Here is a 5,965-nt window from a genome sequence, read left to right as displayed (position 1 = left end):
GCAATATAAAGAATTAGTATTTTCTTTTTCGCTGATGTGTCAAACATTTCTCTTTAATAGGAGCAGGAGCTTACTTCGTAATACCAGTGTAAAACATTCAGCGAGCTGTTTGCTCTCCAGAACTGTAAGTTCTAGAAAATGACTTTACGATAGCAATTAATATTCATTTGTAATGTGTATTACAAATGAATGACTTTAGTTTTAATTTAAAAAAAAAAAGACACATTCTTTTACAATAAACTGAAAAAATTAACATTTACACCAAATAAAGGAGGTATATACAATAAGTTAGCATTGCATTAGCAGCGGCCCCTTGTTTAAGAATGGACTGTCTATGATGCTGGTGAAGGCTCAAAGTCGAGAACGAATGATGTCGAATTGGTTTTGATCGTGAAATGATTGTGGGGGAAAGATGTGCAGGTGCCAGCATCTCGACAACAGCTAACACGGTTAAGTCATTCCTGTTCTGTGTTGTCAAGAGTCTACCATGATTAGCGCTTAACAGTGGTCGAACATCCAATCAAAGGTCACACTTGGCTGTCCCACGTGCGACCTTTGATATAACTTTTTTTTTTTGGTAGTTGTTGGTGCATAGGCTTCTGTGGCCATAATGCACCTCCCAAGGTTTTTTCAGTACATTGATCCAAGCCCGAGGCGGGAATCGAACCCGCGACCTTTGGGTTGCCAGGCAGGCACTTTACCCACCCGGCTAGCCCGGTCGGCATATAACCTTTACACAGCAGTTATGCAGCACAGTGGCCTAACTAACCAACCAGTAAAACGTGGAAATAGTAAGACGAATATCTACATCGAGTTAGTGTTTAGGGTTACATGTCCTGCGGCCCCGAACGTTTCCCAACTCAGTGTTGTAATTTTGTGACAGTCCAAACAGGGGAGTTAGGATACGTTTCTGTGGGATTATGTTGGTATGTTGTTCATCTGGTCACTTAGCCTAGAGGAACATGAAATACCATCGTCCCCTGAGAGCGGAATAATTACGAAACTTTTAGCTCCAGTGAAAATATCACAATTAATGAGTGATGGTCACCAACACATTTCATCATAACGATAACGTTCACTAGAATGGCGTATAAAAATGTTTGAAATTGATTATATATTTGTTACAGAAGACAGATACAGTCATCACAGATCATTAGAAGTAATATTAAACTTTATTATATAGCGATTATTCGAATACATTAAGTTAGTATGACTGTTTTATTGATTTCGGACATGAACATCCACGATATAATCTATGAGTCTTCGCGATCTGAGAACAGGATAGTTGTATTTGAGCAGATTGGAGTAAAAACTATATTTATTGAAAATTTGTCCAACCAAATAAAAGTTTAATTATTTCAAGCTTAAAATACTTAATCAATATCCGAACAGGATTTCTTTAATATGTGGCGGTGTGATTTTCTTCGTTTTCTCAAGGGTGAGAGGATACTGATTCCTTTTGATGTGAAACTTCTTTAGGTGCGCCCCAGGCAGTTTTCATATGGGAATAACGTGCGTCCATGGATTAACAAAAATCGCCACGAAAATGCGACACGAAATGACGTATGCAGCAGCGATTCATGACGCAATTAGTACCCCTACATGTGGACATGTGTGTGTATAGGTAGGGTGGCTCTTAGAACGTCCGTTCAAATCCCCCTCGTATCTTTATACGTTGAACAGACTCTGCAAAACAGGCCAGCGTGTAATAGTGCCATGTTCGTGTAGTTTAATGCATGTTGTGTTATGCTGACCTCTTGGCTACCCAGAAGCAGCTATCACCAGGAAGGCTGCTTCTAGATACTCGTCCACACCACGAGAAGGTGGGCCAGTTCCAGTAGATGGGACACATCTCAGGTTATGAGACAACAACACTTATAAAAAAAAAAAAAAAAAAAAAAAAAAAAATTGGAGGCCCAATGCAGAGCTAAAAAAAAATAATAATAAAATTTAAAAAAAATAAAAATAACAATAAAAAATCCTCCTCATCATCACCACCATTAGTCTCTTGAGCATTCTGGACACACTTCAGTAATCTTTCCAACACACTATTCTGGTTCAACTGTTTAACAGGGGTTTCCTCAATTCAAAGGCTCCCTTTGCAAAATCCTGGAATAGTTGAAATACACTCCTATTAGATAAGAACATTTCTTCCCTACCTAACTCATTCTCAGCAATGATTTCCCTGATTATTTCCCTGACATTATCATAAATTGTACACACATAATATATGGTGCCAACTTTCAACCTCGCCACAAAAACAGAGATCTGTATCCGAAAGTCACAACTGAAATAATTTCGCTTTCATCGAGCCGTGACCTGTTACTAAAAATGATGTTTGTAAACTTGGTGTAAACCAACTTCGAACTGTTCTGTCACTTAAAAAAGTAACATCCGGAATAAATTTCTTTGTCACTCGACCAGAAGACACAGTGTCCCATCTTGTTTGCCACAAGTTAACAATCTATCATTTAAACATCTTCTCTTCTCCCTCTTAATGTCAGAATTTATATCAACTTCTATGCCAACAAGGCTAGTAGATATTTTCTTCTTAATGCCATAGCACAGCCCTCGATAAGCCACGAACAAAGCCAATGGGACTGCCCCAGCCATCACTTGAAGTGCAGTTGTAGCTACAGTTCTACATACCCTTAATATACTGAGAAGCATTGTTCTTTGTAGTGAGTTTAATTTAGCCTGAAATCTAATAAGAGCCACTCTGTGAGACCAAACTCCCGCTGCATACGTAACCATAGGCAGACACACCACCTTATAATATAAAAATAAAGTTTTATTGGACACTCCAATCTCCTCTTGATACTCTTATAATATAACCGGCAAATTTCCTGATCTTGCTATGTAGATGGGTTATATGCGCATAATAAGACAACTTGTGATCAATAATGAGCCCCAAGTATTTAGTTTCAGAAACCATAGTCAACTGTCTCCCATTTAATTTTATTTACGGCAGTCGTGGCGCCGCCGTAGCCAGGTGGGAAGGAGCAGCAGTGCGCAGCAAAACGCTTTCTTGATTAGACCGGGGTTCGAGCCCGTCATCACCAAATACGGAGGGTGCGGAAAGGTCAGGGAATGACCACCGCATATCCCGGAGCAATATGGTCTTAGTTGCTAATGCTTCTAAAAAAACCAAAAACGACAACGGCAGTCGTCCCAAATCAAGTTTTGTTTTAAAAACCATAATTTTGGTCTTTTGGGGGCTAATGGTAAACTTAAATCCTTGTGCCCAGGTATTAATATCATTTATTACACGGTTTGCATTTTGCTCCAAATTCTGTCGTGATCGATCTGCCACAATTAATGTGACATCATCAGCAAAAGCTATCACATGACAATTTACTTGTGGTCGAACCAGCCAGTTCTGTAGCACCAAATTCCAAATGGAAGGACCTAATACAGAGTCCTGAGGGCAACCTCGCGTAATTTGTCTTTGAAAGAGAAAATGTTTAGACCTTACAGTCACATATCTCTGAGAAAAATAACTCCTCAACAGACTGTATAACTGCTTAGAACACTCAGCACGACACAGTTATGAAAGAGCTGCCTCCCACCATACCGAGTCGAACGCACCTTAAAAATATATATATAGCAAGTTCATATTTTGAATCAGAGTTTGAAGTGTATGTAAGAAAATCCAAAAGAGCATCCTCGCACGATTTTCCCAGTGTAAAACCATACTGATTAGGTGTAATCATGTCATGGCGTTCTAACAGTTCTTGTAAACTGTATTGCCATTAACCTCTCTAACACTTTCCCCAGATTAGCCAACAAAGCAATTGGACGGTACGACTTAGACTCAATTAAAGGTTTCCCAAGCTTCCTAATTAGCCTCAATAAAGCAATCTTCAATTTCAATGGAAACAGTCCTTCCTCTAAGCACTTATTATATAACAGAAGTAACATGTTAGGTATCAACTTAAAAAACCTCACTATAAATGCATTCTCAATCAAATCTATTCCTAGACATTTTGCAAAATTAAGTTTCTTTAACACCCCTGCCAGTTCATCTATTGTAAACGCCATGGTATTGCCTCTAGCTACATAGAACTGATTTTGTCTCCGCAGTTCGGATTGGCACTGAGTCTAAGATGGGATCGTCAACCGGGAACAGGCTGGTTAATATTGCATCTACTGAATCCTCCCAGCCAATAGTCTCAGTAGAATCCTCTTGAATTGTATTAAATACCTTCAAACTTCTCAGTTTATCTCTTGACAACTTATAGAGCAAACCCCAGGGATCATTTCTCTCCGATTCTTTTACAAACAATCGCTAGGTTTCTCTCTTCCGAGTTGCCATGGATTTTCGAAATTATTTTTAAGAGATACGTAATTGTCATGCAATCTAGCTGCCTCAGAATGACCCCAATTCCGATGCCGCTGGTACTGTCTCCTAGCTCGATATACAGCCCGTCGTAAGACAGTCAGTTCGTTTGTCCACCATGGCCAAGATTTTAGTTTAATAACCTTCTTCCTACCTGACTTATATGCCGCTCTTACTATTGAATCCTCTATAGTATTAGCTAAATATATTGCAGATTCACGAACTATCTGTTGTTGTTTATCCGAGGAAAAGTCCCGAAGAACAGAAGCGTCATACATGGCCTAATCAAACGATTTCAATGAAAACATTTGATCACTTGATGTTCAATCAGGCATTACCTTCCAGTTACAAATACAATGTCTAATATCAGAAGTTGTTATAGTTAAATCAATATTAGATTCACCCATTGGACCACAGAATGTAGACAGTTGATTTGACTTGTTCATTACAAATAAATTATTGCTTGATAGAAACTCTTCCTTCCAGCAATAAACCTCTCATGTCAGATGTTGCACTATACCACAATGGAGACTTTGCATTAGCGTCTGTCGAAATAATCATTTGTTTAGATCTTAAAATGAGCAACGCATACTCTAAATAATCCACGCAATTATTAAAGTCCATTGGAGGAGCACAATACAGAGATGTAAGATAGAATTGAACATTTGCCGAGGATACCATGACACATGTAGCAAACTGGTTGCATAACCTATGAACAACCACAACGTCTACATCTCTATTATTGACCACAATTCCAGTTTTAGGCTCTTTCTGCACCGGTTGTATTATTCATGACGTTAAGGGATAACCAAGTATTCTAGATGTTTGCTCACCTGGAACTCTACCCCAATAAGGTTCCTGTATTGCCACCAAATCAATTTGAAAATCCTCACTAATCTTCCTAATCTCGTCCGCTACCAATCTCGATCGTTGTCCATTAATCTGCATTATTTTAATTCCTGTAGTATAAAAAAACTTCAGTTAACTCAGGGTCTTCTTCCAACCCCCTCTCTCTTCGTTCATTACAACTATTCATTAGCAGTCCGAGTTCGTACCATTTCCAGTGCTCTTTGATATTCTGGGCATCTAACGTCCCTTACTGAATGGCAAAAATCCCGCTTACGGCGCTTGCAGTTAGCACAGCTTGGCTCATGATCTTTGTTTGGGCATTCAGCATATACATGCCCCCCCCTCTTTGCACAATGACCACAAAATTTCGTAACGTGTCAATATCCAAGACATGGAAAGCATCTAGAAATTATAGTAAAGGGGCAGTGCCTATGCGCACTTACTGCCAAGTATAAACGATCCAATGTGGATATAAGGTTATATAACCTTGGGGAGAGAGTAATAACCCAGTGTACAAAAGCTGTACTTCTAGACTTGGTCGTAAACCTAAAACTTATGTCTTTCTTAACTTCCTCGAACGTGATCCCGCGTTCTTCCAAATTCTTACAGTATAATTCTTCAGTGATATCTTCCTGACTTAACTCCTTAGGAATATCATATAATCACAGATGGGTTGCCCTTTTTTGGGAACACCCGTTGTTATTCCAACAGACGCCAAAGAATCCGATGCAGCTATATTCACCAAATCCGTCTTCATAGCTGTTTCTAATAACACCT

This window comes from Mastigoproctus giganteus, chromosome 13, assembly GCF_048544385.1.
Source record: "Mastigoproctus giganteus isolate SK-2022 chromosome 13, ASM4854438v1, whole genome shotgun sequence".
NCBI lineage: Eukaryota > Metazoa > Arthropoda > Arachnida > Uropygi > Thelyphonidae > Mastigoproctus > Mastigoproctus giganteus.
Note: the sequence above shows the minus strand (reverse complement) of the source record.